The 21,636-nt window shown below is 47.7% G+C and overlaps 1 protein-coding gene across 1 annotated transcript in view; it reads right to left on the reverse strand.

Annotated features, from left to right (window-relative positions):
• SLIT3 (slit guidance ligand 3) overlaps positions 1-21,636 on the reverse strand; it is a 723,236-nt gene that overhangs the window by 175,221 nt on the left and 526,379 nt on the right. The window lies entirely within an intron of this gene.

Genomic DNA, 21,636 nt, shown 5'->3' on the forward strand with positions numbered 1-21,636 from the left:
CTTCCTCCCGCCTCCTACTCCATCCCACCCCTCTAGGTTGACACGGAGCACTGGGTTTGAGCTCTCTGCCTCACACAGCAAATTCCCACTGGCTGTCTGTTTCACATCTGGTAATGTAGATGTTTCCACGCTAATCTCTAAATTCACTCCACCTTCTCCTTGCCCCACGACGTCCAAAAGTCTCTTCTCTATGTCTGTGTCTCCACTGCTGCTCTGCAAAAAGGCGCATCAATACCATCTTTCTAGATTCCAAACATACGTGTTAGCACACGATATTTATCTTTCTTTCTGACTCATTTCACTCCGCATAATAGGCTCTAGGTTCATCCACCTCATTAAAACTGCCTTAAATGTGTTTCTTTTTACGGCTGAGTAATATCCCACTGTACATATGTAGCACAGCTTCTTTATCCGTTCATCTGTCAAAGGCCGTCTAGGTTGCTTCCTCACCCTAGCTGTTGTAAATGGTGCTGCAGTGAACCATTGCGAGTACCTGTGTTTTTTTCGATTACGGTTTTCTCAGGGTATATGCCCAGAGTGGGCTTGTTGGTTAATGGTAGTTTTAGTCCCAGTTTTTAAAGGCATCTTCATACTGCTTTCCATAGTGGCTGTATCAATTTACATTCCCTCCAACAGTGCACGAGGGAGCCCTGCGCTATCTTGCTCCAGACTCCTTGCTCTGCCCATCACACACACTGCCTCACAGGATGCTACATGGGGAGGTTATTTTATGAGTAGTTTCCAGGCATCTTCTGCCTCTTCAAGCACATCCTAAGTGAGTCTGTGAGCTCTGTGGGGACAGGGATTAAGGCTCTCTCTTGCGACGCCCCATGACCATGGATGGGAACTCCTCTGGTATCTTGGTGCATGGGGGGAAAGGGAAGAGAGGGATGTGAGCTCCATCAATGGAACAAAATGAAATAGAATGAAATCAGGCTATAGGTAACTATAGTCCAAGGCCTACCCTTCTAGAAGGACTTGCTACGGGAGCCCAGGGAAGCATGGCAAAGGAAATGGCAACCCATCCCAGTATTCTTGCCTGGAAATCTCATGGACAGAGAAGTCTGATGAGCTGTAGTCCATGGGGTTGCAAAAAGTCAGACACAACTTAACAACTAAACCACCACCATCACAGGGAAGCAAGGCAGCCAAGGAAGCCGTCACTTGGCTGGAGGTGGAAAGGTGATGGAGCGGGAGGCCTTTCTGGGCCGGTGAGTTCAGTGGCCATGCAGACAGAAGCAACCACCTGTGGCAAGACTGGACCTGGGACTCAGCTCTCTGACCCACACCTAACTCACTCTGGATCCCAAAGAGCAGGCGTCGGATCCAGCCCACGGTACACTCCTTGGTGATGGACACTTGCTCCTGGGCTCCTCCAAGGCCACAGCAGATACCCCCTCTCATTAGCTCCATTCCTTTTACGCTCTCATGGAACCCCACCAGCCCAGGAAGGAGCCTTCCCTGGAAAGGCTTCACTGGTTAAATGGACTTCTTTTGCCCTTGGCTCTTGATGAATATGTTATCTTACTCTTAGAATCTCTCTAACATTTTCCATCTTGTGTGTTACCACAGTCAAAGCTCTTGTCCATACATGGTTCAAACTGAGTCACATATACCCTAGTTGTGTGGTCTCGGGCAGATTATCACCATCACTTAGCCATAGATTCTTCACTGGTAGAAGGGGCCAATGGTACCTACTTCACAGGGCTTAGCAGACAGTATGTGCTTGTTAGGTGGAGGCTACCATTTAACTGATTTTGGTGGAGAGAACCTAGCCCTGTCCTGGTCATTCCTGTTCCCCTCACCCAACCCCAGACCCCAAGGGAATATAAACAGAGCTTTATCCTGCAGAGGCCCCTGTACCCACCCCACCCAAGGGGTCTGCACAGACACCTTCTCCCCTGGGGACCCTAGTCCACAGCAGGATTCCAGGGACCACATCCCCTTCGACCCAGGCTATTTCTCAAGGCCTTTGGCCAAGAAGACCGGGAGGAAATCTATTTACACAAAAGTACAGAATCTAATACTTTCTCCTCCCTCCCCCCATATTTCTTCTGCACCTACTGGCATTCTTCTGGCATTCTTTTAGGTGTATGGTATTATGATAAAGTGGAATCAACCAAATTTACATTGCCAGCTTCTGCCCACTCAAGGAATTCATTAATGCATCAGTTCTGACACTTGGCATTTTATGATCTTGAACCTATTCTATTGCCTGCGGCTTATCTTTTCTATAGACATGTGTGTGTGTGCTGGGGGACTGTGAATCCATCCTATCTTCATCCACCCAGGAGGTGTTCAGAATATGTCATCAGATAGGGTGCAAGAACTTGTCACTCCCATCAGACCATGCCATCCTGCCTTGACAGGGAGCTTCCCAGGAGCGAGGGTCATGCTCCCTACCCGACCCCCTCTCCAGCAGGTTAGGAATGCCTCTGGGGTGGAAGCAATGCCTTCATCTCTCTTCTATCCATCCCAGAGTTCTAGGCTCCACACCTGGGGGAGACCTAATTAGAATCTTTGACTCACTAATCAGACAAAAATCTGTGTCCCCCTTATCTCACAGAAGCAAAGAGCTCAAGAAGCCTTTGCAGAGAAGAGGCTGCCTTCCAAATATGCCCAGCCACTCGACATCAGACTGAGTTCACAGCCAGCCCTAATTTAGCTGAATATACAGTGTAGTTATACACAGGACTTGGATTGTAACTGCATCCGGCAGGCGTCCGGCAGTGATGGCTTATTAATGTATTACTACACTGATATTTAAATGTGAGCCATAATGAGGCCAATAAAACATTTATGATAATAGCAATTATTCCAGAACCAAAATGACTAAACACAGTATTCAGACTTTCATGATTTGCTGGCCCAGGGACCTCAGAGGGTTGGTAACCTCTTGGGCGCTGTTCTCCATGGAAGCTACAGTTTCTTTTTCCCTAATAAGCCCAGATTTATTTGATTTCCAATCTTGGTGGCTTTTGCCCATGCAGGCAGCACTATCTGGTCCTCGTGCTTAGGTCCAGCAGCTGGCATTTGATGAAGGTGGCGTTATCACAACCCTGATGCAGAGGAGCAGAGTGGGGGTGTGCATGCTCAGTCGCTCGGTCATGTCCAACTCTTTGTGACTCCGTGGACTGTAGCCCACCAGACTCCTCTGTTCTTGGGATTTTTCAGACAAGAATACTGGAATGGGTTACCGTTTCTTCCTCCAGGGGATCTTCCTGACCCAGGGATCGAACTCATGTCTCCTGCATTGGCACGTGGATTCTTTACCACTGCGCCACCTGGGGAGCCCAGGAGCGGGTGAGCATGGCCTCAAAGGCAAAGCCTTTGTTAAGATTCTGACTTACAAGCTGTGCAACCATGAATAAATTTTCTTAATCTTACTGGGTTTCCTCCTGTTTAACAAGCGGAAACTAGCAGCATTGATCTCACGGAGCTTTGTTGGTGGTTCAAGGAGATGGTTGTAATAATTGCCAATATTAACCGAGAGCTTATTGTAGGCCAGGCAGGTTGTGGGTTCTACTTGTACCATCTCACTTAATTCCTACAACCACCCAACGAGGTAGGCACTTTCTATCACCTCCATGTCAAGGATGAAGCAAGTGGTGTATCAGAACTTGACTCTAGAAATGATGCCCGTCTTCATTGTCTATTGCTGCTGTAACAGATGACCACACTTTCTATGGTTTAAAGCAACACAGACCTATTTCATACAGTCTAGAGATCAGAAGTCTGAAATGGGTTCACGGGACTGTGTTTCTTCTGGAGGGCTTTGAGGAGAATTCATTTCCTTGTCTTCTGCAGCCTATGAAAGTGAAAGTTGCTCAGTCATGTCTGGCTCTTTGCGACCCCAAGGACTATACAGTCCCTGGAATCCTCCAGGCCAGAATACTGGAGTGGGTATCCTTTACCTTTTCCAGGGGATCTTCCCAACCCAGGTATCGAACCCAGGTCTCCCTCATTGCAGGCGGATTCTTTACCAGCTGAGTCACAAGGGAAACCCAAGAATACTGGAGCGGGTAACCTATCCCTTCTCCAGGGTATCTTCCCGACCCAAGAACCGCACCAGGATCTCCCGCGCTGCAGGCGGATTCTTATTCCTCAGCTCATGGCTCCTTCCTTGTGTCACTCCACCCTCTAGCTTCTGCTGCCACACCTCCTACTGTTCACTGCAATGTCCTGCCTCCCTCTTAAGAGGACCTGTCTGATGACATTTAGAGCCTGACAGGATAATCCACCTCAGGATTCTTGGCCATATTTTCCGAGTTCCTTTTGGCACCTAAGTTCCTGGGATGAGAACACGGGACACTTTTGAGGGGACATTATCCAGCTAGCTATCATGACCTTGAAACTGGGCATGGAAAGCATACTTGTTAGCACACTAGCTTGTAGGCAATAATCGGTAACTATTAGCTATTATTTTTGTAGCCTGGGATTCCCTGGTAATTCAGTTGGTAAAGAATCCACCTACAGTGCAGGAGACCCCGGTTTGATTCCTGGGTCGGGAAGATCTGTTGGAGAAGGGATAGGCTACCCATTCCAGGATTCTTGGGCTTCCCTGGTGGCTCAGTTGGTAACGAATTGCAATGTGGGAGACCTGGGTTCAATCCCTGGGTTGGGAAGCCCCCCTGGAGAAGGGAAAGGCTACCCACTCCAGTATTCTGGCCTGGAGAATTCCATGGACCGGTCCATGGGGTGGCAAAGAGCCAGGCACAGCTGAGCGACTTTCACGTTTTTGGTGACCTGTGTTTGGTCTTTTATGACTATGTATTTTCACATTCATCTTATTTGGTACTTGAAGCACTCTGCAGTTCAGATGATCTTCCCCATCTTACCAAGGAGCAGTTTGAGGCTACAAGAGATAAAAGGCTTGCCCAGCGCAGCAACAAGCTCCAGGAGGACTCAGGACTGACTGTTTCTGCTTTACATTGCAATTTCTCCCAAGTTTCCCACTGCCTTCTGTTTCAGGGCTAGTTTGCTTCTCCAGCAAAGATAGTCTCTGCCACCTCCCCTTAGGGACCCAAAGCTAGAATTCACTGCACAAGTCTACTATCGCCTCCTATTCCAGAAACCTTCTTGAAAATTAACCACAGAAAAAATATATTGTTTGATCTGACAAGGACCCACCTGCACCCCCATTATATGATTGCCCAAACTTAACCTATGGTGACCTCATCAGCCTCATCTTATTTAATTCCATCTCCTGGAAGAGTATTGCTAGTTCTAGAATGTAGCTTTAACCTCACTGCTCTGTTCTTATTGAGAAAATATGCTTTATCCTAAGTTGCCCCAGTTGGAAATTTTTCTCTGGTGTGTGTTAGTTGCTCAGTCATGTCTGACTCTTGTGACCCCATGGGCTATAGCCTGCCAGGCTCCTCTGTCCATGGGATTCTCTAGGCAAGAATACAGAGGTGGGTAGACATTCCCATCTCCAGGTAAATGCTGTCAATTCATTTTGTGTCAGGTTTCAAGCTCAAGTGCAGGGTCACATCAGTTCTGTGAGACTTCAGGACGGTCCCAGTCTCCCCTTTTTGCATCCTGGCAAACTACTGAGTGGGCCTTATAGCATGAACCAGAAATAAGGCAATTTCCCTCCACTGGATTTAAAAGACAGTTGGTCCATCCAACTCCCATTCCTCTCTTATAAAGCTCTTACTTACCAAGCTCTATATGCACAGTATTTCTATTGAGATTTAGCTGTGTTCTCTCCAGCCTCTCTTCTGTTCTGTCACAGCTGGAGCACCTAGGCCACACTAAAGTCACCTGTTTGGACAATGCTCCTTCTACCAATGGATCTCTCTTGCTTGTGAGAACTAGAAAGGGAGCATTAGACATTTTTTCTGGGGACTTCCCTGGCAAACCAGTAGTTAAGACTTTGCCTTCCAAGGCAGGGAGTGTGGGTCCGAGCCCTGCTCAGGGAGTTAACATCCCACGTGCCTCATGGCCAAAAACTCAAAACATAAAATACTAGCCATATGGTAACACATTCAATAAAGATTAAAAAAAGCCACAAAACTTTTTTCCCAGGTCACTAGGAGATTTGCACACTTACTATTGCTTCTTTTATCGTTGGTTAGCCACTAAGTCGTGTCTGACTCTATGCTACCCCATGCATTGTACCCTGCCAGGCTCCTCTGTCCTTGGGACTTTCCAAGCAAGAATACTTAAGTGGGCACCATTCTCTTCTCCAGGAGAATTCCTGATGCAGGGATCGAACTTGGGTCTCCTGCACTGGCAGGTGGACTCTTTACCACTGAGCCTCCAGGGAAGCCCTACAGTACAGGTTGGCTAGTGGTAAAGAACCCGCCTGACAATGCAGGAGACATAAGAGACTCAGGTTTGATCCCCGGGTGGGGACGGGGATCCCCTGGAGGAGGGCATCAGCAGTCCACTCCAGTATCCTTGTCTAGAGAATTCCACGGACAGAGGAGCCCGGGGGGCTACAGTCCATAGGGTTGCAAAGCGTAGGGTATGACAGCAACTAACACAACACAGCCTCACAAAGTTGGCACGTCCCTGGGTTCCTCCGCTAGACACCGGGACACGGCAGCAACCCAGGGCTCCGAGTCACGCCGTGTGCGTGCAGCGGCGGCACACACGCTGGTCTGTGCCGGGGCTGGCAAGTTGCTACCTGCAGGCCCAGCTAGTGCAGCCTGCGTGTGTGAATACAGCTCTACCCATCTGTTTATTCACACCTATGGCTGCTTCCCCATTACAGCAGCTTAGTTTCGAGAGACCATATGGCCCCAAAGCCTAAAATATTTACTAATTGGCTTTTTATAAACCATGTTTGCTGCCCTCTGGCTGCTTGAGAACTGGGCAGTTCTGGTCCTGCCTTCGCCAAAGACTAGCTGTGATAAGTAGGACGTCACGTAACTGCTTGGTGGGAAGAGGGGGTGGGGTCAATGCCTTTCAGGTCTTAAAAACAAAAACTATAAAACAGCGGTAGGAGAGTCCCAGTGGCAAATGGTAGGGCTGGGATTCAAAAGCAGGGAGTCGAGGTGGTTCAGTGGCTAAGACTCCCTTGCTCCCAATGCAGGGGGCGTGAGTTCAATCCCTGGTAGGGGAACAAGATACCACACACGCAACTAAGAGTCTGCAGGGCAACTAAAGGTCCTGCACACCACGATGGAGACCAAAGACTCTGACTGCTGCAACTGAGGCCTGGTGCAGCTGTTAGAGGAAAGGCTCCAGTGGAGTGGGTTTCTGGGGCTGCATCTCTTCAAGCAGAAACAAAAGCAAACATAAGCAAACATAAGCAGGCAGCCTCACCCCAGATCTACGCTTCTCCCTTCCGCCCCATAATCCTACCTGGAAGCTGAGTTGCAATGCTCCCAGAGCCTGCAATGCTGTGCTGGAATCAGAGCCTAGAAGACCTTTTACAAGAGACAGGGTGGGGAGATCCACCTCTGGGTGGGCGTGCAATGAACCTGGACAGTTGTTCTCCAAGTGTGGCCCCTGGACTTGCAGTGTCACCCGGGAACGTGTTGCTGCTGCTAAGTCGCTTCAGTCGTGTCCCACTCTGTGCGACCCCATAGACGGCAGCCCACCAGGCTCCCCCATCCCTGGGATTCTCCAGGCAAGAATACTGGAGTGGGTTGCCATTTCCTTCTCCAGTGCATGAAAGTGAAAAGTGAAAGTGAAGTCGCTCAGTCGTGCCCGACTCTTAGTGACCCCATGGACTGCAGCCCACCAGGCTCCTCCGTCCATGGGATTTTCCAGGCAAGAGTACTGGAGTGAGGTGCCATTGCCTTCTCCAGGAACTTGTTAGAGATGCATATGTTCAGGCCCTGCCCCAGCCTCCTGAATCAGAACCTCTGGGGAAGGCCCAGCTTTGTGTGTTTCAATGACCAAGAGGATTCATATACAAGCTCCAGTTGTAGAACCAGTGAACTAGGAGAAAGGCTAAGGACAGGGCCTTGACCTGAGTGTGGAGGGCAGCCTGTGGCCGCCCTGGGCCCGAAGGCCTCACGTGTGGACAGCATGAGGGAGCTGGGCCTCTTCCTGTTTAGGAGGAAGTCCAAATTCTGAAATAGTATGCAGCCCTCAATGGAGGTAGCTGTGATCACTCTTAGAGAGGTCCAACTTGACTTCTGCCCCTCGTTCCCCACTGATCTCTGCTGGGTGCTAAAGTGTGGTTCTCCCAGCATCATGCAAGATAGCAATCTTTGTTCTGGAGGAGCTCAGTCCAGCTGCAGCCACACCACCCTGGCAATTTCTTAATAGGGCTGACATTTCCCTCTGTCTCCTCCGATCAGGCCATTGCTTTATCAAGCTGTGCTTCCCTGGCTCTGGGTGTAATCTGCGTGTTGTGTGTCCATAATACTATGTAATTGGCTCTAATGCAGCAATATTAACTACAAGCACGTACCACATAATTTCAGGATCAGGCATCCACAGTAATCCCCAAGCTTTCTGGGGTGGTCCTGGAAACCCTCCTCTTCCCCTCTGCACAGGTGATCCAGAATCCTAGAGTCAGACAGACCCTCTTGGTAGCTTTGTCCATTCATCTCCTGTCTCGGGGCAGGTTGACTTTTTAAGTCTGGATAAATAAGGTGGTTCCCTCCTTAAAGAAGGGCTTCTCGGTGGCTCAGCAGCAAAGAATCCACCTCCAGTGCAGGAGCTGCAGGAGACTCAGGGTCGATCCCTTGGTTTGGAAGATTCCCCTGGAGGAGGGCATGGCAACCAACTCCAGTATTCTTGTTGGAGAATCTAGGGACAGAGGAAACTGGTGGGCTACAGTCCACAGGATCATAAAGAGTCAGACAACTGAAGCGACTTAGTGTCTACTCATGTACTCCTTAAGGATCCCTAGGAAGAAGAATTTTGGTGGGTCAGCAGCAGCCATAGCTATGGCCACAGGATATCTTTTTTAAGTGACCCTTGAGATTCCCTGACTTGTACTTACCAACGTGGGAGCCCAGCAGCCAGCACTCTAAGCCCGGAAGATGTAAATACTTCTCTCAGGGCCTACGTTGGACTCACAGGGACAGGCACAACCAAGGTAGGCAGAATCATTTCCTAAAGAGCAGCTGAGTGCAAACATTGTGGCCAGGCCTTGTGCAGAAATATCTGAATAGCTGGCATGGGGCATGAGGAGCACAGAGGGGTTGCAGTAGCTCGTGGACCACAAAAGGAGGGTCTGGGGGGCTCCCATCTTTCCTCTTTCTGGCTCAGGCAAGGAGCGAGGGATGAAACTGAGGCTGCTTTAGATCCTCTACGTGTCTGCTTTCCTCTTTGGTTCATATGTCAAAGCAGGACTGGCTTGTCCTGGTCTGGCTTGGTGGGTGTGGACTGATAGCCATCATGGCATCAGGAATGGATCACAGTACCTACTGCTGATGACGAGGCCCTGCCACAGGCTCCTAGATCCTGGGTGGGAGAAGTGCTGGCTAACTCAGCCCATTAGCATGTGTGCAGGAGGCACTCTATGAACTTGGCCCTGGGGGAGCACACACTGGGTCTACAGAGGTTGACAGAGGCATTCCCAAGCCTCGCCCCCCAGCCTAGGGTCCCTCTCCAACTGCACTGACTCAGTCACTTTGTTTCTTTGTTTTTGGTTTGTTTTTTATTTGTTTTCTGGCTGTATCACATGGCACGTGTGATCTTTGTTCCACGACTAGAGATTGAACCCAAGTCCGCTGCATCGGAAGCACAGAGTCTTCACCACTGGGCCACCAGGAAAGTCCCAGGCTCAGCCATTTTTGAATGAAGCTCCTTAACTGTTTTCCTCCTATCAAGTCTGAATTTGCCTTTCTCCCCCAGCTACCCACTGCTCTGATTTGGCTGGAGGCTCTGGGAAATTCCATAAATCAAGAAGAATATTATAAAATAACACATCATTTGAAAAATCTAAATTGATGTTACAGATTCTCCCACGAACATTCTGCTTTCCTCCAATGATCTGGACTAGTAAAGGATATTGCTTTGAGGTGAGTTTCCAAAGATCTTTCAATAAACATGCCCATAATAACAACAATATTGATGTTTATTAATCATGTTTTTGCTATGTGCACACATTATCTCATTTAATTCTCCCAACAACCTGAGATACTCTTGCCATTTCCATTTGGGATCCTAAAAAGATCAATGAACTCTGCCTGATCATGTAAGTATGGAGTCGTGGAGCCAATACTCAAATCCAGGAAAGAGTCACACCAGACCGGACTGTATTTTTCATCATTACACAGAACGGCCTCTTACAGGATTGTCTTCGACAGACACCAGCCATCCGATTCCCCCGCTGTCCCGAGGAGGAGATGAATCTTACGTGTTAGTGGTAAACTCGGTCCTTCCAGGCTTCAGTGCGGCAGGGACCCTGGTGTTTGACTTGCTCTCAAGGCTGCTCATAGCAACAGCATCACCTAACTCTTCTCTGGTCCAAGAAAGACGGTAGTAGGGGCTTCAGAGCATGTGTCTGCATGCATGCTAAGTTGCTTCAGTCGTGTCTGACTCTTTGCGATCTTATGGACCATACCTTGCCAGGTTCCTCTGTCCTTGGGATTCTCCAGGCAAGAACACTGGAATGGGTTGCCATTTTCTTCTCCGGGGGATCTTCCCGACCCAGGGATCAAACCTGCGTCTCCTGCATTGGCAGGCATGTTCTTTACCACTAGCGCCACTTGGGAAGCCCAGAGGCTACAGAGAAGACAGGAGAATCGTGGCTCAACACCTTCCAAGGCTCAGGCTTGGCTGACAAGTCCAAGTGTTGCCAAAAGTCGCCCTGACTGTTGGACTAGCTAATAGAGATTTTTCAGAGCACCCTGAAGAACTAAGGGTCCAGTCTTGCTCCTTGAGCAAAGCTCATCCTTGGTCTGCTAGGAGCGGACAAGGAGTCTCTGAGGGCAGATGGGGCAGGAGGAATGAGAGATGGAGGGAGAGAGAAGAGGGATGAGGGTAAGAAGCTATCTTGCTTATGGTACCTGCTCTCCTGGACTATCCTGGGTGCTGCCTATTACCGACTTCCTTCATCTCCCTGCGGACCGTTTAAATTAAAGCTCATAACCATTGTGTGGGCATATAATGAAAGCAACTGATGCTGCACTGATTAGTCCATTACTCTCAACTGTTAGAAAACATAATGACCTCACAAGGGGCCTTATTCACTGACGTATAGCAGTCGGGCTCTCATTTGACACCTCAAATTAGCAGCCAAAGCAATAACAGCTGGGGTTTTTGTCTCAATATTTGTACCCGACTCTAAAGTGATTTGGCACCGGGTGAGCGTTATTTTTAAACACAGAGCTCTCACCGCCAAGTAACATTTTAAATGGTCTCCAGGTGTCATGTAAAACCTACAAAAATAAATAAAAACAATCAGCTTCCAATTAGGGCTTTTGATGATAGGGGTTCCTTAACAAAAGGGCTTGTCTTTGGTTCTGGCTTCATTATATATGCATGTTATGACAGCAAAAACTCATCTCCTTCTACCCAGCGGAGCCTCGGTGTTAAAAGGAAGACAAAGATGCCAGTAAAATAAACAGAAAAAGTGAGGGAGCAAAAGAGAAAGATGAATCTTCGAATTCCACCACTGCTCAATCAGATGCTGGTGGTGGAAGTGATCAGGATGCTCCAGTGTTTCTGGTCCCTGAATTCTGAAGAACTCCTTACTCATCTATTGAGATCACCATGGACCCTGCCTAGCGGTGACGCAGAATGATTCAACTGCCTCCCAGTGACCTACTGAATTGTAAAATGTACCTTAAACGACACTGTAAATGAGGCGGCCTTAGTCCCCTAATTCTATTTCATCATCTGTAAACTGGGAACCTGGACCATTAATCTTGTCTACTACATTATTTAGAAACGTCACAGTTTCCAGTGTGCAAGATATCTGTGGGGGTGAAGAAATGACCTCCCACTTACGTAACTAGACAGGTGAATTTGTCGCTGAGAAGGAGGGAAGCAGACAATTCCACCTCGGCTGCATTTGAGCAGGGAGAGGAAGAAGGGGCAAAGTCTTCAGTACCTATGAATGTGTACATAAGAGACAGGTACACGCAGAGAAAGCAGAGGACGCATCTGGTTTACCCCTCCCGCCTGCTCCCCACCCCCACCCCCGGCGTTATGTAGGCAGGACCTCGCTCTGTGTTTGGCACAAAAAAGGACTCAAGTATTTACTGAAGGAATGGATGGATGAGTTTCCAAATGCGAAGGATCATGCTTTTGGCATCTTTCGATTAAAAAAAAAAAAACAAAAACAAAACTCCACTCTAAACAGCTTTCTGGGCTGATCCCAGAGTACAGTCAATTGTCTACAGGAGCAAGGCTTGACATCAGAGGAAGGGGCTGCACGGGACTGTGGCAACCACAGCTTTTCCACCCAGGGCCATCATTTCTCATTTCCAAGGACTGCTGCCATGCTGGAAAGTGGGTGCAGTGATCCAGTTCTTTTCCTTTTGTTAAAGAGAAAGCCAGACATCTAGAATTTTATATGAAATCTCCTTATTCCTTGGTCCATATTGATGACTAACTCTCCTTAAGGAACAAAAGTCACAAATGAAACATACCTGGGGGCTGGGTTTGGCTTGCAGGGGCCAGTTTTCAGCCTCTGAACTAAACAGATTACTTAAACAATTTGAATCAAACATATATATTTAACACCTAAAGATCACATATGGGCTATATAAATCAATCAATCTCTCAGTGTATTTTAACATCATCATGGTACTGTGTGGTTAAAGCCTTCTTCCTATACTGCATTTCCTGTAGGGCAGTCACTAGCTAAGACACGCTCCAGGAACCTACAATTGAAACCAACTATCTTTAAATGGTTGAAACTTATTCAATGCTCCCCGCTCCACCCACCGCTATCCTCACTGAGGATAATTTACACTGTGAGCTATTTGGGCTCATAGATGGGTAGGGGTCGTTGGTGCTGGCTCACAGGGCCCCGGGCACGCCTGCTAGCTGGAATCAATGATACAGAATTCAATGTCTCCCCAGGCTGCCCTCTGACCAGGGTGGTCATCTCCCAAGCAGTGGCTGCAGGACTGGAAGACTCTAGAAAGGGAGGGTGTGGTCCCCATGTTGAAGGTAAAATGTTCCCTCTGGCAAAATGCTTGAGATTAAAGGACGATGGGATGGACAGGACATACTGGCTGGCTCCACTAATTTCTGTTTCCTGTCTGCTAATATAGAGAAAGGGCTTCTTGGATAGATGGCAACATGCTGCATGAGATAAGAGTCAACAGACCCATTTTCTGGCCTGGTTCTTCTGTGAAACTTTCTCATGGCTGTGAGCAAATTGCTTAACCATTCTGAGTGGTTTTTTTTTTTTTTTTTCCCTCTTCAAATGAAGTGGTAGGATCAGCTGACCTCCAGGGTCTTTGCAGCCTACAGTTCCGCTCTCCAATTTACTTTGGCTGATTCTGGGTCTACAATGGTATTTCTGGAATGGGAATAGATTTCTAGAAGGCAGTGGAAGGACCGGGGATACCCAGAATTGTCCAGATCTGCCTAAAGACAGGACATCTGGCCAAACTCTGAAAGTTACAACCAGCCCCACTGCACAGCATTTGAAAACATATAGTTGCATGGGTCGGGGCAGAGGTGTCAGTTCCTTTTCTTTCTCTCTCTATGTAGATACCAGGCTCAACTTTTGCGGGGTTAATAGGCTTGCCTGTCACGTCTCCACTTAAGTATGGATCAGGGATGGGTCTGGAATGATTTTCCTATCCAGTTGACTTGGCGGAAGTCACTTGCAGAGTGGAGAGAAGAGAATAATTGGGATCCAGGAACTAATTCACGCAGAGAGAGTTTTGCTTTGGTGGGAGTCAGTTTTCATAACCATACTCCTGGGTTTCAGTGAAAATGGGTCTTTTGGGGGTATAAGATCCAGATGTTTAAATTAAGAACCAGCAAGGGCAGAGTGCGGAGGTGGGAGAAGAGGGAAGTGGTAGATATTTCAAGGTATGTAGCTTCAGAAAGGAAAAGGCGGTGTCACCCCACTCCAGTACTCTTGCCTGGAAAACCCCATGGACATTGGAGCCTGGTGGACTGCAGTCCATGGGGTCGCTAAGAGTCGGACACGACTGAGGGGCTTCCCTTTCACTTTTCACTTTCATGCATTGGAGAAGGAAATGGCAACCCACTCCAGTATTCTTGCCTGGAGAATCCCAGGGACGGGAGAGCCTGGGGGGCTGCCGTCTATGGGGTCGCACAGAGTGGGACACGACTGAAGCGACTTAGCAGCAGCAGCAGCAGCAGCTTCAGAAAATACACCGTTTAACCATTCTGCTTATTAATGGGTGTGAAATGGCTCCAGGGCTTTGGAGTCAGGCAGGCAGGAGAGCATGCATGGTGGGAACTATGGAGATCTGCAGAGGGCATGCCCTGTCCAGATGCAGTCCTGCCACTCAGCTCCAAACCTGCACTCTTCGATAAGGTAGCCACAAGCTAAATTTGGCAATTCAAACTGAAACCAAGTAAAATCAAGTGAAGCTAAACACTCAGCTTCTCAGTTGCGCTAGCCACATTGCAAGTGCTCAAGAGTCACATGCGGCTAGCGGCTATCTGCTGGACAGCTCAGATATGGAGCAGTCCTTTCACCACCGGGGGTCCTTTAGGGGGACCGTGCTGCTTCAGACCACCACAGCCACATGTCCACCCAGGGTGGATACAGCTTCTGAATATCCAAGGGAAATTGAAATTATTCCCATAAAATCACCCAAGATTTAACTGTTGGGAACTAATTCTGTTTTTCTTTAAACATTGGAAAAACCAAAAAAATGAAAAAACAAGAAGAAAGCTCACATTAGCAGGTCTGATTCAACCAATGAATAAAATAGAGCTGATAGGCGGGATCCTTAAAAGAATGGGTGCTCCAGAGCTTTTCTACAGTGAATCCAAATCTGGTCTTAGAGAAACAGGACCATTATTCCCTCCATCCCCGCTCCTCACCATCCCTCGCTCGTAAGTGCCTTCAAAAATAGGAAACGAAAGCTCAGGACAAGGTTAAAACTGAGAGAGAGCTCTGATTCTCCACTACTCTGTGTCCTTGTCCTCTCCGTGCCCTCCTCCCTTCCATAAACTGACAGGAGGGATCAATTTTCTGCTTGGCTCTTAGAAGCCAGTTCTGTAGAGTAATGGAACCCCAGCCATGGGGAAGCCAAGCCATCCAATATTTCACACCCTGGGTGGAAGTGGTAGCATCAGTCATAGGCAAGTTCAAGTCTACAAGGGGACTCAAAAGCTGATAAGCGGAGAGATACTAAAGATGCTCAAACACTGGCTACCAAAGCCACTGTTGGCAGCTGGGGCATGGAGGAAGCTCAGAGTCTGAGCATCCGCACGGGAGCACCTTTTCAAGACAGAGGCAAAGCTCTGTTTGGGGAAAGAACTGACTCCTAAGTGTATTTGGCAGCTCTGAGGCATTCCCCCACCAGCCACTTGCTACTGCGAGAAAACCCTCTGGAATCTTTTTTCAAAAATGCAAAGATATTTTCCCATTTTGTTTTAGATGGGACAAAGCAAACCAAAAGCCTGTTCTCAAACCTGGTTTGTCAGACCAGAATTTCAACTCCAAGACCTGGCAGCTGCATTATACAGGGACACAGAGACTGTCCTCACTCCCCAAGGACAGCGAGACGTCCATTACCAGATTCCACCGAAGCGCTGCTCGCAGGAGACGCAGACAGTGGGAGTCCTGCTGACTCAGAACCTCCGGGGGTAAAGAATGGCTCAGTGATCTTCACTAGAGACTCTTAACTCAGGAACGAACACCATGACATTTTAAATTCAGACACTAGACTAGCCTTTAGTGAATAGGGAAATGAAGCAAAGTGGAAACCACAAGAACTCCTCAGATTCTAGTTACTTGGACTGTGAAAGTGCTGTTTATTTAAATGGAAAAGATTATCTTTACATTTCAAAGAAAGGGTCACTTTTTCCTTAGGCTTATGTTCTCAAAACCAAGCTTGTCATTTTAAGAGCTTGACTAAGATCCAGGTCCCAGGCTGGGTGAAGTGCATTTGCGGGAAACTCAGTTCCCTTCCTAGTACGCTGGGGGTTGAATGGAAGTTACCGACGTTTTCAACAAGGTACAATTTTAATCCTGATTGTCTCCACAATTCACAATTTGCAGCACAATACCAAAAAATCATATTCTGGAGATATTTTAAGATTTTCATTAAATGATGACAGTTCTGTATTCAAAGCTACGTCATGACTAAACACCCTGATTCCTAAGGCTGTTGAAACAAATGTTTGCATCTCCCAGAGAAACCCAGGTGAAATAGTTTGCAAATAAATGAAAATGAATCTTGTCTCTGTTAGAAAGCACCAGTTTTCTCTGTGGCTCTAATTTTTGTTCACTAGTAAAAAGAAAAAAAAAGGGGTGGGGGTGAGGGAAACACTTAGCTAAAGGAATAGAAAACCAAAGGTAATGTGAGAAATGTCTGCTGTTTCAGAAAAAAATACTATTGAACACACTGTTCAACATCTAAAATAATTCTGGGACAACCACAATCTTAGTTGCATTCAGGGCACAAGCAAAACAGAGACTCTAGAGACTAGGGTGGGGTAAGCTTCAAATTCAGTTAATTACAAGTGGCCCTCTGCATCCGTGGGTGATGCATTTTGGATTTAACCAGCAGCGAACTGATCTGAGGGGATCTGGGATCTGCAGGATAAGGCACCAGGGGATACAGACGGCCGACTGTGATTTCAACTCAATTTGATTCCATGAACTTTAACTGACCACCTACTATGTGCCAGGCTTGTGCAAGGCAGTGAACAGTATAGGAATATTCGCCAACTATGATTTTTATGAGTGTCCTGATGGGGTATATGTTAGACACACACCTGAGGTTGTCTCCTTTAATCCCTAGCCTAAGGATTGGTATTAATGTTTCTCTTTTGAAAGGAAATGAACCCCAAACCACTCAAGTTGACTTGGTGGAGCTGATTTGGCAACCAGTCCTGTGGGAGGACTGTAATGCCTCCCACCCCCTACCCCAGAAGAGCAGCCTTTTCCTCCCGCCTCCTTGTCTGGGCAGTCTCATGCAATGGGATGTGGTGCTGAATAAACTGATGTCATAGGTTTGGATCTGAGCACCCTAGGAGTCAACTTCTCAAAAAGAAAGTCTGCAGTTCCTGAATTATTCTGGGCTACAGAGAATAACCTCACGAATGCACCTAACTGTTTCTCTTGTATGTGTGCTCTGGGATGTATTTTTTAATTCTAATTTCTTGTGTGTAGTAGAACAGTTAAGTGCAGGGGATTTGATACTGGAAGAATAATTCCCTTTGTGTACTTGTTCACATCACCCTGGGACAAGCTGTTCACCTTCTCTGAGCCTCAGTTTCCTCACTGGTAAAATGAGGAGATTACCAAGATCTACCTTGGAAGGCTGTAGAGGGGGGTTATGTAAGATGCTGCATTATAATGTTTTATCACAGTGCCTGGAAGGTAGCAGGTGTTAGAACATGGAGACTATCATAGTAATTATAGCAGCTATAATGCCTAATAATTCCTATGATATCCTTTCATTATACAATGTATCAGCAGATTATTTTTATTCGTTAATCAGAGCATCTGGTTCCACACCCAGAGGAAGCTCATTGGAAGTGGAGGACACACCACCACTTTCATTAAGCTCTGGGTTTTCTGAATTGGACCAACCATATCCATAAATGTCCCAACACCCAGTGCCCAGCACCCCTCAGCCAGGACCACCACCCTCTGCTCGGAGAGTGAGCACATCCTGATCTCAGTATCAGGACTACTGTCCATTTCTTTTACTGTCTTCTTCTTATATCAAAAAAGGACTTTCTTTCTGTATCTACAAGTAGGGCTCAGGGTCAGGCCATGTCATATTTGCCCAGAGGTGGCTGAATTAGAACTACACTAAAAGTCTACTTAATTCCCATCATTGCGTTAACTCTTTTCTTTAAAGGGAGCTCATTACCCAGGCTAAAAGACTCTCTTTGCTCTAACGGGAGCTCGTTACCTGGGCTGACGCTGGGCTCTAGGGAGCACGAAATAGAGTGGGAGGTTTTCCTCTCTTGCTTCTCATCCTATGTGCGCATGTGCACGCGAGGTTGCTTCTTCAGTCGTGTCCAACTCTTTGCGACCCTGTGGACTATAGCACACCAGGCTCTCCTGTCCATGGGATTCTCCCGGCAAGAATACTGGAGTGGATTGCCGTGTGTTCCTTCGGGGATATTCTTGACCCAGGGATTGAACTCATATCTCTTATGCCTCCTGCATTGGCAGGCAGGTACTTTACCACTAATGGCACCTGAGAAGCCTGTATAAACCCAATTACAACTGCTTTACAATCAAAAGGAATCTGGAAGCAAGTTCAACTCCTGAGAAGGACTTCCCAGCAGATGAGGCATGAGGCATCCCAGATGGCTTCCGAGGTGCCCTTGGTCAGTCTGGGAGTCCTGGACTCCCCATCACTTAGCTCTGTCTGTGCCTGTCTGATCAACAATTCTGATAAGCTCTCACCTTTAGAGTTTGATCCACCAAAGCTCCTGCTCATTTAAAGCTTTACTGTCCTTGGCATCTCGCACAATGCTGGCACATATCCTTGCTTTTTGGATGGATTAAAGCAGGGGCTTGCCTGGGCTGGGAGGTAACTGAAATGGGGGGAGGTTGACAGGAAAGTGGAGGCTATACACACCCCATCTAAGGAGGGTATGTGCTTTTCAGTCTCAACTGATTGTCACGAGGCACATGTCCAGGCCAGAGTTGCCAAAGCTTCTGCTTCACTGAAGTCCAAAGCTGGAATTCTGGACTTTCACAAAAAATTTCACCAATTTTCAATATGAAATGCTAATTTAAAATGGCAAAAACACTCTTAGGATGAAAAAGAAAACCTCATTTGTGACCAAAATGTAGTGTCGTCTAGTTTGCAACCTCTGGTTTCAAGAGAGTTGATCAGCAGATTGTGGGAAGGCAAACTTCAGTCCATGATAAACTCAAAGAATGATTCTGCTTTCAGCTCTGCTAAATGGGGCTTCCCTGTGGCTCAGATGGTAAAGAATCTGCCTGCAATGCAGGAGACCCAGGTTCGATCTCTGGGTTAGGAAGATTCCCCTGGAGAAGGAAATGGCAACCCACTCAAGCATTCTTGCCTGGAGACGTCCATGGACAGACGAGACTATAGTCCATGTGGTCACAAAGAGTCAGATACGACTGAGCGACTAACACTTTTACTTTTCACTTCAACCTGCTACATAACATAAAACATTTAACAATAGGTTTTGAAAAGACAACTGTGCTTAGGATCCCCAAACTTACCAGGGGATTTCTTCTGTATAGCTGAATTGCCTGGGGGTGTCCATTGGGGGCAAAGAACATGGAATCAGGGGTCTGGAGACCCAGGTTAGAGTCCTCTGCTACTGCTAACTTGCTGTTGCCCTGGACAAGCCAAGGTGAGGGCTAGGACTAGGGGGAGGGAAGTGGGGTGCCCAGGGTAAAAGGCATGGGCCTCACTCTAGTCCTGACCCTGCTCTCGGCCTCCCTGTGCCTTATCTCAACAGTAAGAGGTCATCCTGGAGACAGCGAAGGTCTTTGCAGAGCCAGCCTATGATGATATCACTGAACTTCCAAAATTGGTAAGTGACAGAAAGGCGAGCGAGGCTTTCAAGACAGCACACACTGGTTATCGAAAAACCTGTCAGATCGACGTGAGATTTGGCCAGTACAAGTGCTTTATCAAGGGCAGACCACTCACTGAAAGTGTCTTGGGGATGCTTTCCTAGCATTTTGGCAGCATATCTACCAAACTCCTGATCGGCTACGTTTGTCTTCTGGCTAGGAGACAATGTCTGAGAATCTTTTCTCCCACAATACTATTGAAAAAAAATTTAAATATTTGATTAGCTAGGTTGTTTCTGGTTTCATTTTCCCCTACTCATTTTTTTTTCCATTTGATATTTTTTCTGATTTTTTTTTTTTAATAAGACGGCATGTAGGGCTGAGAGGAGCCTGGTAAAACTGGTGACATGCCTGGCTGTCCTCAACCTAGCTGGCGGGGTCTAGAAACCCAGGCTCAGAGTCCCTCCAGAAATGATTCCTGGCCAGCCAGGGAAATGCAGTCTTAGCATACTTGACCGTGGTTTACACACATCTTACCCAGAGAAAACCGAAAACCGAGGACGTGAACCGCCAAGCGTACAAACCGGCAGAAATTAACAGTCCATGATTTGGGTAACAGAAGGGCATCTGAAAGCGAGGTAACGGCAAGTGAGGTCCCTCAACTAAGAAACAGAGCAGCGGCAAGTGCCAAAATCGATCGGTGACACCCAGCAGTGAGGAGAAGTTGTCTCTGGGACTCAAATGTAAGTCAGTGAAAAAGCAGGATGATTTTTTCCCTCTGTGAAGTTGAGTTACCTTCAGCTTTATGGGGACCCATCCCTGGGTAAAGGGAATGACAATCTCAGAAGCTGTGGGAGGCTCCCGAGTTCTCAGCAGGACCCTGAGGCCCTGGGAGCTCCCTGAGACCAGCTCTCGGGGCCAGTTCAGACCACCCTGAGGCACACGCTGGCCCTGCCTCAGCGGGGCCCACGCCCGAGAGCCTTAGAAACACACATTCTGCTGCTTGCTAGCTAGGCAGTTACTTGGCTTCTCTGAAATAGGCATCCTCTGTGAAAAAGAAGGCGCCAGTAAGTTTCACGGAGGGGTGGTGAGAATGCAGAGAGAGAATGGGTATAAAGGCACCGCTTCCAGTGTTGGTCCCAGGTGGCTCAGCAGTAAAGAACCCACCTGCCAGTGCAGGAGTTGTGGGTTCGATCTCTGGGTCAGGAAGATCCTCTGGAGAAGGAAACGGTGACCCACTCAGGTACTCTTGCCTGGAGAATCCCATGGACAGAGGAGCCTGGCGGGCTACAGTCCGTGGGTCGCACAGAGTCGGACACGACTGAGCAGCTAAACCACAACCACCAGTAACTGCACACTGACGGCAGCTACCATCACTTGCCTTAGGGCTCCTTCTCCGGAGTTTTGCCCACACTACGCGCGCCTTCTCACTCCCTTTTCTGGCTGCCTGAAAAAGAGAGGGTGGTGGCTCTCTTCGCGTACCATACTCTGCGCTGGACATCCCCCATTGGGCATGAGCCCAAAATGAGGTTGAGGTGGACAGATTTCAGTCTTTCCAAAAGCTTGTACAGTCCCTTACTCCTCACCGCTGGGGGTTCCTGCCTAGACTCACCCGTCACGTTCGGTGCAACCAACCTCAGCCTGGATGGAAAGAAGCTTTATGGCATTCCCATCCATAGAAAGGGTGGAATAACAGGGTGCTCCTGTGTGAAATATTTTCAGTACTAGTTTTTGTCCCTAAACTTGAGTTGATTTTAAGAGGGATTTCTTTGAGGTAATGGGGACTTTCCTTTATACTTTATTCTGCCTCATGTCAGAGAGAAAACACCCATGAAATACTATATCTTGTCTCCTTTTTTTCCCACACCATGTGGCGTGTGGAAACTTCTCTCCCCAGCCAGGGATTGAACCCATGCTCCATCCAGTGGGAGTGCAGAGTCTTAACCACTAGACTGCCAGGGAAGTCTCTATACTTCGTCTTCTTGATTTGCAAACTTTAAAAGCTTTAGATACTTAGAGATGACCTTTGTGGGGAGAGTGTGTTTTGCATTCCCCCCCCCGCCTCCCCCTGAAGTCTCAGTCTC

The sequence above is a fragment of the Ovis aries genome, chromosome 16, assembly GCF_016772045.2.
Source record: "Ovis aries strain OAR_USU_Benz2616 breed Rambouillet chromosome 16, ARS-UI_Ramb_v3.0, whole genome shotgun sequence".
NCBI lineage: Eukaryota > Metazoa > Chordata > Mammalia > Artiodactyla > Bovidae > Ovis > Ovis aries.